Source organism: Pseudophryne corroboree, chromosome 6 (assembly GCF_028390025.1).
Source record: "Pseudophryne corroboree isolate aPseCor3 chromosome 6, aPseCor3.hap2, whole genome shotgun sequence".
Lineage (NCBI taxonomy): Eukaryota > Metazoa > Chordata > Amphibia > Anura > Myobatrachidae > Pseudophryne > Pseudophryne corroboree.
The window spans coordinates 219,949,400-219,962,397 of record NC_086449.1 but is presented as its reverse complement, the minus strand read 5'-3'; positions in this window follow the sequence as shown (position 1 = coordinate 219,962,397).

Genomic DNA, 12,998 nt, shown 5'->3' with positions numbered 1-12,998 from the left:
CCTGAGGACTCCTGGCCATATCCTTTTGACCTCCAAACTGCCTTTTCCTGTGTGGAACACAAATTTTGCATTTCACACAACTTCTGTGTGTTGATGGTATTGAATACCATCAATTGTGTGGTGTCTGTCTGTCTGGGGGTACCAGCTGCTAACTTAGCAGCTTCGTCTGCTCGGCTGTTACCAAGTGATACTGGGTCTTGGCTGTATGTATGTGCTTTACACTTGATAACAGCCACTCTGTCGGGTTCCTGTATCGCTGTTAGAAGCCTTTTGATGTTAGCTGCATGCGCTATCGGTGTACCAGCTGCCGTCATGAAATTTCTGAGGCGCCATAGGGCTCCGAAATCATGGACTACCCCGAAGGCGTATCTAGAATCGGTGTAGATATTGGCTGACTTTCCCTTAGCCAATTCACATGCTCTGGTTAGGGCAACCAGTTCAGCAACCTGGGCTGAGTGAGGTGGGCCTAGCGGTTCTGCTTCTATGGTGCCTTGGTCATCTACGACTGCGTATCCAGTACACAAGTCTCCCGAGTCCGTCTGTCTGTGACAACTACCGGCAGTGTAGAAAGTAAAATCTGCATCTTCCAGTGGGTTGTCACTGATGTCAGGCCTTGCCGTGAAATTTTGGGTCAAATATTCCATACAATCATGTGTGTCATCCCTTGTATTAAATCCTCCTTCCCCATCACTCTCATCCTCCACCCTTTGTGCCTGTCCAGGCACACCTGGGAGATATGTTGCAGGATTTAATGCACTGCATCTCTTTATGGTGATGTTTACGGGGGCCATTAATGCCAATTCCCATCTTGTAAACCGCACTGATGAGACGTGCCTGGTTTGGGCAGAATTCAGCAAGGCTGACACTGCATGTGGTGTATGAATTGTGAGGTTGTGTCCTAGCACTACATCTTCGCTTTTTGTAACTAGCAATGCTATCGCAGCGACACTTCGCAAGCATGTGGGGAGGGATCGCGCTACCGTGTCTAGCTGAGCGCTGTAGTATGCTACCGGCCTGCTGGCATCACCGTGCTTTTGGGTTAGGACGCCTGCCGCGCAACCAGCACTTTCTGTTCCGTACAGGTCAAAGGGTTTCCCATAGTCTGGCATACCTAATGCTGGTGCCTGCGTTAGGCACTGTTTAAGTCTCTCAAATGCCATCTCGGATTCGTCTGTATGCGAAATCCGATCAGGTTTGTTTGATGAGACCATCTCCTGCAACGGTAATGCTAGAATGGAAAACCCTGGGATCCAGTTACGGCAATACCCACACATTCCTAAAAACGTTCTGATCTGTTGCTGGGTTTGTGGCAGAGTCATGTCTCTAATTGCTTGAATTCTATCAGCGGTCAGGTGTCTCAGTCCTTGTGTTAGACAGTGTCCCAGATATTTTACTTTAGGCTGGCATAATTGTAACTTGTCTTTGGAAACCTTGTGTCCTGTGTCTGAAAGATGAAACAGGAGCTGTTTCGTATCTTTCAGGGACGCTTCCAGTGAATCTGAACACAAGAGTAAATCGTCCACATACTGTATCAATATTGATCCACTCTCTGGTTGGAAAGACTGTAAACAATCATGCAAAGCCTGTGAAAATATACTTGGACTGTCTATGAAACCTTGCGGTAATCGAGTCCATGTGTATTGGACTCCTCTGTATGTAAATGCAAACAAATATTGGCTGTCAGGATGCAGGGGTACCGAGAAAAAGGCGGAGCAGAGGTCAATAACAGTGAAAAATTTCGCAGTGGGAGGGATTTGCATAAGGATGACAGCTGGATTTGGCACTACGGGGAACTGACTCTCAACTATTTTGTTAATCCCCCTTAGATCATGTAATAGCCTGTAACCCCTCCCCCCACTCTTTTTCACAGGGAAGATGGGACTATTGGCAGTGCTGGATGTTCTTACCAGAATGCCCTGTTGTAGCAAGCGCTCTATTACGGGGTATACTCCTAACTTCACCTCTGGCTTCAGAGGGTATTGTGGGATTTTTGGAGCTATCCTGCCATCTTTTACTTGCACAACTACTGGAGCTACGTTTGCCATTAATCCAGTGTCTTGTCCATCTTTAGTCCAAAGTGACTCTGGTATTTGGGATGTCATTTCTTCTACCTGGGATGGATTCCTATTTATCATAACAGTATGTGACATTAGTTTTGATGGGGAGTCTAGCATGTCTCGCACTTCCTGAGCGTGATTCTCAGGTATGTCTAAGAATACACCTTCAGGAGTACAATAAATGACGCACCCCATTTTACACAATAAATCTCTTCCCAGGAGATTAGTCGGTGCCGATGCCGCCAGCAAAAAGGAATGCTTGGTATGCAAAGGCCCTATTGTAATCTCTGCTGGTTTGCTAACAGGGTAGTGCTGGACTACTCCCGTTACTCCCATGGCTGGAATTGTCTTACCAGTGGTTCTCATGCCCACTGTCGAATTTATCACTGATTTGGCCGCCCCCGTATCTACAAGGAAGTTTAATGATTTACCAGCTACATCGATTGTGACCTCGGGTTCACTTCCAAGGCTTGCAATCAATTTCACTGGCTGCAGATTACAGGTGTGGCCACACCCCTATTGGGTATGGTGACCTCCCTGAATAGTGCTGGCAGCAACTACTTGAGAAGGGGGTAAATGGGAACTACCAGAGACTTGCCAGTCTCTTTTTGAGGGATACCTTTTTGTTTCCCCTGCATGTGGCTCATGACTCCGTCTCTGCGGTCCCTGATCCCAATTTCGTGTGTCATGTCGTTGTCTAGGGGGTTGATATGATTTTTGTGTGTTTTTCACTCTACAGTCTCGTGCAAAATGTCCCTCTCTATGACAGGAATAACAAGTTACCACATTTGACTTACCCACAGGGTTTGGAGATTTATACAAAGGTTGCCTTGTGGTCAGGGCCTGTATACTTACGGCCATTAACTTATCACTTTGTGACTCCCTGTGTCTGGTGATATTTCGATCGTGATCAATAGCAGCCTCTCTCAAGTAGCCACCGACAGACCTCGCCAACATGGTTGCGTGGTCTGTACCCTTGTCCTCAATACCTCCTTTAAACCATCCATTAACACAGATACTGCTACTTCTCTATGATTGGCGTTTGTCTTAATGTCTTCTATGCCTGTGTATTTAGCCATTTCCAGTAGTGCCCTATGAAAATACTCAGCAGCTGTTTCTGACTCTTTTTGTTTAATGGAGAAAATTTTGTTCCATTTAACTACAGCTGGAAAATACTCTTTTAACTGTAAATTTATCCTCTTTACATTTTCTTGGTTGTACACATCCGTAAGGGGTACATCTTCATCTAATTTACAGTCAGCTAAGAATTGTGCTGAGTTGACATTGGAGGGTAAACATGCCCTCAGCAATATCTGCCAGTCTTTGTTATTGGGCTCTACAGTATTCCCTAGATCTCTAATGTATTTCTGGCTAGCAACTAGATCCTTCCTAGGATCAGGGAATTCAGACACTATTGCTCTTAATTCCATTCCGGAAAATGGGCAGTGCATGGCAATGTTTCTGACAGGAGTAACTCCTGAAGTATCCGTTTTCCCATTTGGCACTGCTATTACCCTAACGGGATTAAGTCTAATAACATCATTCTGAGTAGATTCTACAGCTTGTGGTGAAATGGTTTCAGCATAGTGTATGGTGCCGTACTTACCCGTTGATACGACCTCACCTGTCCCTCCGCTAGGGGCCTTGGATACTAATCTTACGGGTTGGGTCGTGCCCACTGCTGTTTCTGATATGGTGGCTGCTAGAGAGAGTGCCGACAGTGTTGTTGACTCGTCCTCTTGATCACACTCCTGGGGAAAGTTTAAAACAGGGTACAACTTGCACGGGTTAATATTTGCATTACTCATCTTATTCATATTATCCTTAACATTTATACAGTTACTAAGTGCCTGTTTATTACACATTAGTGCGTCATTCTCTGCAACCAACTTCTCTCCCGTTATGTAAGGTGGCGGTGGTGCCGTAGCTATCAGTTTCCTGATAGGGTTAGATCCAGCCGCCTGAGCCAATCCTCTCTGTATTTCACCCTCCTGTTGCCATAACTGTAAGTAGTCATAATGTTTGATCCGTCTCTTTGTTGATTTAATGAGACATATCCTTCTCCTTAGATTTTGTAACACATCTGGGCTAAAACTACCTACCCGGGGAAACTTTTCCCCGTCATGCACAGTCATCCTTTCCCATTCATCACATAAAACCTCTGTGTGTGAACCGTATTTTTCACACATTACATACCTTGCCGACCCGATTGGCCGGTTTACTGAATCAACCTGAACCGAGATTGATCGCCCCCTACCTGAACAACTGGCCCCCATACTTGCAGGTGTTGCTTTCACTACCTCTGACCTTCAAATCAGGGTCTTCAGCGAACCCTTACAAAAACCAAGATGTCCGGGGCAGGCCGGCGGCGAAGTTTACCGAGTACTCCACTCACTCCTCGCCCACGTTGGCCAGTACTGCAATCACTGATTCAGAGCTGCTGTACCCAACCTAGGGCCCCTATGAACCTTTACTTACTGGGGCGTGTTGGACCTACCAGTCCCCAGCAAGTATCGGTTGTTGGATAGTTCCCGAGTGACCAGCGAACCTCCCTTAAATAAAAAAAATTACACAAATCACGTTAGAGTGTACAAATAGCATTTATGACCCCTTTCGTACGCAAATGGTACTGGTCAGGTTACTAACTAATGCACACAATTACGTGCGGTACAATCGTTCTGCACATAAGCAACTAATCTTATGTGCGGAGCGACCAGTGGAATCGAAAATTACGGCTGCGAATTCCTTCAGCCAGAGCTTTAATGGCCTATATGGGTTCCGCACCAACCCTTCCTGGTGTTGTGCTCTATAGCGGACTTCTTAGTCTGCTGTACCTAGACCTCCTGGTCTGTTCCGGACCTCCTGGTCTGTGCTACAGTAGACCTCCTGGTCTGCTATACTCTAATGCTCAAATTTATGTTTAACAAGGGATGCCTCCCAAGCCACCATGCACGTCACTTACATGTATGTACCTCACGAGAACTCGACTTCTTGTGGTTCAACCCAAAATTGTAGAAACTTATATATACAAACACTCACCACATGTACACTTTAATTTTATTTCTGCGCAGAAATTCCTTTCATTCAGTAAACAATCTAGACCAGATGAGTCGCAAATTGGAGAAGGATCTATTAGCTTAAAATTTCGGACACAAAAATTGACTTGCGCTATTTATCGCGTTGCCTCCTTTTCGCCTGTTAAAAATAATACTATCGTGTGATTTGACTTATGTGGGCGTACCCGGACGCTCCGTTGCGTAATATACGCTACGTGCGTCGGCCTTTGTGTTGCGTACACTAGTCTCACCCTTTTGTTAGAAACACGTGTATGCCAGCCAGATATGTCCACAGAAATACAATTAACACGTTTATCAATGTAGATGATCTTTAATTGTATTCATCTACCGAGCACCACACAGGTCTCTCCTTGTATCTTAGGCAAAGCTGTGTGCGTGTTTTACAAATTACCCCTTAATGTATTACTTTTACTCTTTTAACTACTAATAGCAACAAATCTTTCTTAGCACGTTATCAATTGTGAAATGGCAAACAGGAGAGTGATATGTGAAAATACACTGATGAAAAGAAATGCAGATGTATGCGTGCGTGCGTGCGTACGCAAGACAGAACAGAAAAAAAAAACAGTTTTAAAAGACACTAGCGTATTGTTCCTACCTCCGTTTCCGGATTCCTTCAGCACCCTTTACTAAGCGAAGCAGACGCTTATCTGGTCAGCACTACGAGGAATATTACCTCCCGCCCTTTGCTGACCGATAATGTCTGCTGAAATTACCTAGTGCAGATATGTGAAGGACGGACGAGCCGCCAATTGATAAAGCCTAATATTTATCTTATTTAAAACACTCTAAAAGGTTAAAGAACACAGTATGCAATTGACGTATGGAATACCGTAAGAGTACGCCCTTAGCGTAGCGGACGCTGTATCGGGAGCGAGCCGCTCGAGCGACACAAACGCTCGCGAGAATACGCTGTTGGTATCGGGCACACTATAGGTGAGCGACTACCGTAATGCTACGCTATCAGCGTAGCGGACGCTCGAGACCACGAGGAGATCACGAGCGGCGCAGACGCTCACAGTGTTAAACCTTTATAACTATACCATAAACAATATACTTATACTGTAAACCCTTGTGCAGTGATAAGGTGTAAATGCAACACAGTGTAACCTTGTTAGTTTAAAAGCTGTATGAGCGTATGTGACGCTCTGAGAACCCCTTAGCAATATAATAAACACTCAAATACCGGTCTAAGGGTCTAACGCCTTTTTTAAGGAAATGAATGAACGTTCAATCGCAAAAGAATAATACAGTACAAGTTATACACTACCAAAATAACATAGAATATCTAACCAGGTAACTACACATAAAATACAATAAAGATACAATTACTTTTAAAGGGGGAAGGAGAGAGAGAGAGAGAGAGAGAGAAAGTGAGAGAGAACGAGAGAGAATGGCTTATAACAATAAAGACAATATGATTGCAGAGAAACTTACGCACAAAGGAAAACAATCGCATGCGCCTTCTGGATGTCCAGCTCCCGATTATCAGCAATGAGAACCGTTGAAGAGAGTAGAGAGCTGGCCCAGATCGGCTTGTCCTTTTATACACTACACACTATACAGTACAATGGTCCCTATATTCTTATTGTTCATTGGACACAGGAATTCGTCTTCGCATTATAACAAAAGGTTGATTCATACAGGTGGGCTGTGACTATTCCTAACTGCTCAGGTGGGTGGGAAACTGGGTTTCCCGCCGCATGGGTAATAAAGTGCAAATACAGTAAATGTTCATAAACTTCTTATGTCCATAACTATTCGCACGAGCGATTAATCCGCTTCAAACCAACACCGGAATATTGCTAATTAAATACTCTTCCGATGGATACTAAACACCACTGTATAACCCCTGTCTGACCCTTCGTATCAAACAAAGAGGGATCTCTTTGTCTATGAACATGCTACATTAACTAAACTTTCAGATTCTATCAAAGGGACCATAATCTACAAAATACATTATATGGTTAAAATATGTTACGATTGAGTCGCACGCTAGACGTATACAAACTCTACCGTAAATGCGCATACCGTGCGCCCGCGGGTGCACGCAACAGCGAGTATGCGCACGCACGGGAGAGCTCATGTACGCGCAGCGGGGACACGCATGAGGTGCAAATATGGCAGTGTGTAGCGTGATATTTTTCTGACTTTGACACTTATCTAGGGTATCCAATTCCTCAGATAAGGTATCCGTCCATGCCGCTACAGCACTACACACCCAGGCCGACGCAATTGCCGGTCTCAGTAAGGTACCCGAATGTGTATAAATGGACTTCAGGGTAACCTCCTGTTTGCGATCAGCAGCATCTTTGAGGGTAGCCGTATCCTGGGACGGCAGGGCTACCTTTTTGGATAAGCGTGTTAAAGCTTTGTCCACCCTAGGGGAGGATTCCCATCGTAACCTATCCGTTGGCGGGAAAGGATACGCCATAAGAATCCGTTTAGAAATCTGCAGTTTTTTATCTGGAGATTCCCAAGCTTTTTCACATAACTCATTCAGTTCGTGTGAGGGGGGAAAAGTTACCTTAGGCTTCTTTCCCTTATACATATACACCCTCGTGTCAGGGACAGGGGTTTCCTCTGTGATGTGCAAAACCTCCTTTATTGCTATAATCATATATCGAAGGGATTTAGCCAATTTTGGCTGTAACTTTGCATCATCGTAATCGACACTGGAGTCAGAATCCGTGTCGGTATCTGTGTCAACAATTTGGGATAGTGGGCGCTTATGAGACCCTGACGGTCCCTGCGATATAGGGTCAGGCATGGGTTGAGACCCCAATGCATCAGCCTTGTCTAATCTTTTATGCAAGGAATTAACATTATCATTTAAAACCTTCCACATAACAATCCAATCAGGTGTCGGCGCCGTCGGCGGAGACACCACATTCATTTGTTCCCGCTCCTCTCCCACATAGCCTTCCTCATCAGACATGTCGACACAAGCGTACCGACACACCACACACACACAGGGAATGTCCTTTCTGAAGACAGTTCCCCCACCAGGCCCTTTGGAGAGACAGAGAGAGAGTATGCCAGGACACACCTCAGCGCTATAATATCCCAGGAATAACACAGTAACTTAATGTTAACCAGGTAGCTGCTGTATGTTATAGTTTTTGCGCCTAATTATGTGCCCCCCCCCCCCTCTCTTTTCAACCCTCTTCTACCGTGTATCAGCAGGGGAGAGCCCGGGGAGCTTCCTCTCAGCGGTGCTGTGGAGAAAAAATGGCGCTGGTGGCGCTGGTGAGTGCTGATGTAGAAGCCCCGCCCCCTCGGCGGCGGGCTTCTGTCCCGCTTAAACTGTAATTTTGGCGGGGGCTCATACATATATACAGTGCCCAGCTGTATATATTAGTGATCTGCACTGGACATTTTTCGGGTTTTGTGTTTTGGTTTTGGATTCGGTTCGGCGGCCGTGTTTTGGATTTGGACGCGTTTTGGCAAAACCTCACCGAAATTTTTTTGTCGGATTCGGGTGTGTTTTGGATTCGGGTGTTTTTTTCAAAAAACCCTAAAAAAACAGCTTAAATCATAGAATTTGGGGGTTATTTTGATCCCATAGTATTATTAACCACAATAACCATAATTTCCACTCATTTCCATTCTATTCTGAACACCTCACACCTCACAATATTATTTTTAGTCCTAAAATTTGCACCGAGGTCGCTGGATGGCTAAGCTAAGCGACACAAGTGGCCGACACAAACACCTGGCCCATCTAGGAGTGGCACTGAAGTGTCAGGCAGGATGGCACTTCAAAAAAATTGTCCCCAAACAGCACATGATGCAAATAAAAAAAGAGACGCACCAAGGTCGCTGTGTGACTAAGCTAAGCGACACAAGTGGCCGACACAAACACTTGGCCCATCTAGGAGTGGCACTGCAGTGTCAGACAGGATGGCACTTCAAAAAAATAGTCCCCAAACAGCACATGATGCAAAGAAAAAAGAGGCGCACCAAGGTCGCTGTGTGACTAAGCTAAGCGACACAAGTGGCCGACACAAACACCTGGCCCATCTAGGAGTGGCACTGCAGTGTCAGACAGGATGGCACTTCAAAAAAATAGTCCCCAAACAGCACATGATGCAAAGAAAAAAAGAGACGCACCAAGGTCGCTGTGTGACTAAGATAAGCGACACAAGTGGCCGACACAAACACCTGGCCCATCTAGGAGTGGCACTGCAGTGTCAGGCAGGATGGCACTTCAAAAAAATAGTCCCCAAACAGCACATGATGCAAAAAAAAAAAAGAGGCGCACCAAGGTCGCTGTGTGACTAAGCTTAGCGACACAAGTGGCCGACACAAACACCTGGCCCATCTAGGAGTGGCACTGCAGTGTCAGACAGGATGGCACTTCAAAAAAATTGTCCCCAAACAGCACATGATGCAAAGAAAAAAAGAGGCGCACCAAGGTCGCTGTGTGACTAAGCTAGTATACTTGACGACACAGAGGTAGGTAGAGCAGTGGCCTACTGTACCGTAATGCTATATATTATATACTGGTGGTCAGCAAACTGTGCAAAACTGAAATGCACCACAGGTATGGATTGATAGTAAACTTGACGACACAGAGGTAGGTACAGCAGTGGCCTTCCGTACCGTACTGCTATATATAGTATACTGGTGGTCACTGTGTCTGCAAACTGCAAAACTAAAATGCACCACAGGTATAGAATGTAGATGGATAGTATACTTAATGACGACACAGAGGTAGGTACAGCAGTGGCCTTCCGTACCGTACTGCTATATATAGTATACTGGTGGTCACTGTGTCAGCAAACTGCAAAACTAAAATGCACCACAGGTATAGAATGTAGATGGATAGTATACTTAATGATGACACCGAGGTAGGTACAGCAGTGGCCTTCCGTACCGTACTGCTATATATAGTATACTGGTGGTCACTGTGTCAGCAAACTGCAAAACTAAAATGCACCACAGGTATAGAATGTAGATGGATAGTATACTTAATGACGACACAGAGGTAGGTACAGCAGTGGCCTTCCGTACCGTACTGCTATATATAGTATACTGGTGGTCACTGTGTCAGCAAACTGCAAAACTAAAGAGCACCACAGGTATAGAATGTAGATGGATAGTATACTTAATGACGACACAGAGGTAGGTACAGCAGTGGCCTTCCGTACCGTACTGCTATATATACTGGTGGTCACTGTGTCAGCAAACTGCACAACTGAAATGCACCACAGGTATAGAATCTAGATGGATAGTATACTTAATGACGACACAGAGGTAGGTACAGCAGTGGCCTATTGTACCGTAATGCTATATATTATATACTGGTGGTCACTGGTCAGCAAAACTCTGCACTGTACTCCTCCTATATAATATTATACTGGTGGTCCCCAGTCCCCACAATAAAGCAGCACACTGAGCACAGATATGGAGTGTTTTTCAGGCAGACAACGTATACTGGTGGTCACTGTCAGCAAAACTCTGCACTGTACTCCTGCTATATAATACAGCTGCTCCCCAGTCCCCACAATTAAGCAGTGTGAGCACAGATATATGCAGCACACTGAGCACAGATATGGAGTGTTTTTCAGGCAGACAACGTATTACTGGTGGTCACTGTCCGCAAAACTCTGCACTGTGCTCCTCCTATATACAGCTGCTCCCCAGTCCCCACAATTAAGTAATAAGCAAGCACAAAATATTTGCAATGCATCAACATAAACGGAGAGGACGCCAGCCACGTCCTCTCCCTAACATTTCCAATGCACGAGTGAAAATGGCGGCGACGCGCGGCTGCTTATATAGAATCCGAATCTCACGAGAATCCGACAGCGGGATGATGACGTTCGGGCGCGCTCGGGTTACCCGAGCCATACGGGAGAATCCGAGTATGGCTCGGACCCGTGTAAAAAGGGTGAAGTTCGGGGGGTTTCGGTTTCCGAGAAACCGAACCCGCTCAACACTAGTATATATGTGTTCTTTTTGCCAATATGAGGTCCCAAATGCCCTGCACCCTTACAGTGACCGGAGTATGTGAGGTGTGTGGAGCAATGGCGCACAACTGCAGTGCTGTGTGTTACCTCTAGTGAAGATCATGAAGTCTTCTGCCGCCTGTGAAGTCTTCTTTTCTTCTCATACTCACCCGGCTTCTATCTTCTGGCTCTGCGAGGGGGACGGCGGCGCGGCTCTGGGACGGACAGCGAGGGTGAGATCCTGCGTACCAATCCCTCTGGAGCTAATGGTGTCCAGTAGCCTAAGAAGCAGGACCTAGCTTCAGAGAGTAGGGCTGCTTCTCTCCCCTCAGTCCCTCGATGCAGGGAGTCTGTTGCCAGCGGTTCCGGTATGAATGGTCGACCATGTTATGGTCAACAGTCATTAGGTCGACCACTGTTGGTCGACATTGACATGGTCGACATGGACACATGGTCGACACGTGAAAATGGTCGACACATGAAAGGTCGACCCATGAAAAGGTCGACATGAGTTTTTTACTTTTTTGGTGTTGTTTTTTGCGTAAAGTGACTGGGAACCCCAATTAGTGCACAGCGTCCCCTCGCATGGCTCGCTTCGCTCGCCATGCTTCAGGCATGGTGCCTTCGCTCCGCTACCGCTTCGCTCGGCACAGATTACCGTTCCAATCGTAGTCCACGTGGATCGCAAAGTATGGAAAAGTTCCCCAAAAGAAAAAAAAAGTAAAAAAACTCATGTCGACCTTTTCACGTATCGACCTTTCATGTGTCGACCATTTTCATGTGTCGACCATGTGTCCATGTCGACCATGTCAATGTCGACCAATAGTGGTCGACCTATTGACTGTCGACCATAACATGGTCGACCATCTGAACGGATACCGTTGCCAGCAGAGCTCCATGAAAATAAAAAACCTAACAAAATACTTTCTATCAGTAAACTCAGGAGAGCTCACTGAAAAGCACCCAGCTCGTCTGGGCACAGTATCAAACTGAGGTCTGGAGGAGGGGCATAGAGGGAGGAGCCAGTGCACACCAGGAACTAAATTCTTTCTTAAAGTGCCCATTTCTCCTGCGGAGCCCGTCTATCCCCATGGTCCTTACGGAGTCCCCAGCATCCTCTAGGACGTTAGAGAAAGTGTATTAAAGTTCTCTAACAATTTAGGGTTCACATAAAAAGTAGTGGAAGCCTATTACTGGCCTTAGATCCAATGATTAGATAGCCATGTACCATGCAGCATGCTTGCAATACAGTAATAATAATTAGTGATGAGCGGGTTCGGATCCTTGGGATCCGACCCGCCCGAACTTCACCTTTTTTTTTACACGGGTCCGAGCGACTCGGATCCTCCCGCCTTGCTCGGTTAACCCGAGCGCACCCGAACGTCATCATCCCGCTGTCGGATTCTCGATTCTCGCGAGATTCTATATAAGGAGCCGCGCGTCGCCGCCATTTTCACACGTGCATTGAGATTGAGGGAGAGGACGTGGCTGGCGTCCTCTCCGTTATATTAGAAGAGGAAGTGGCATTGAGGGAGAGGACGTGGCTGTCGTCCTCTCCGTTATATTAGAAAAGAACAGAGTAAACTGAGTGACTTAGTTATAATTGTGGGGAGGATTGGGTACGGGGAGTAGCTGTTAGGGAGTACAGTGCAGGGTTTACCACCAGTGAGTTAGTTTAATCCTTTGTTTCTCTGCCTGAAAAAAAAGCTCCACCATATCTGTGCTCAGTGTGCTGCACTGCTGCATGATATATCTGTGCTGAGTGCACTGCTCACACTGCCTAATTTTGGGGACTGGGGAGCAGTTATAGCAGGAGTACAGTGCACAGTTTTGCTGACAGTGACCACCAGTCCAGTATACGTTTGTCTGCCTGAAAAACACTCCTGTGGTGTTTTTTCTTCTTCTTCATA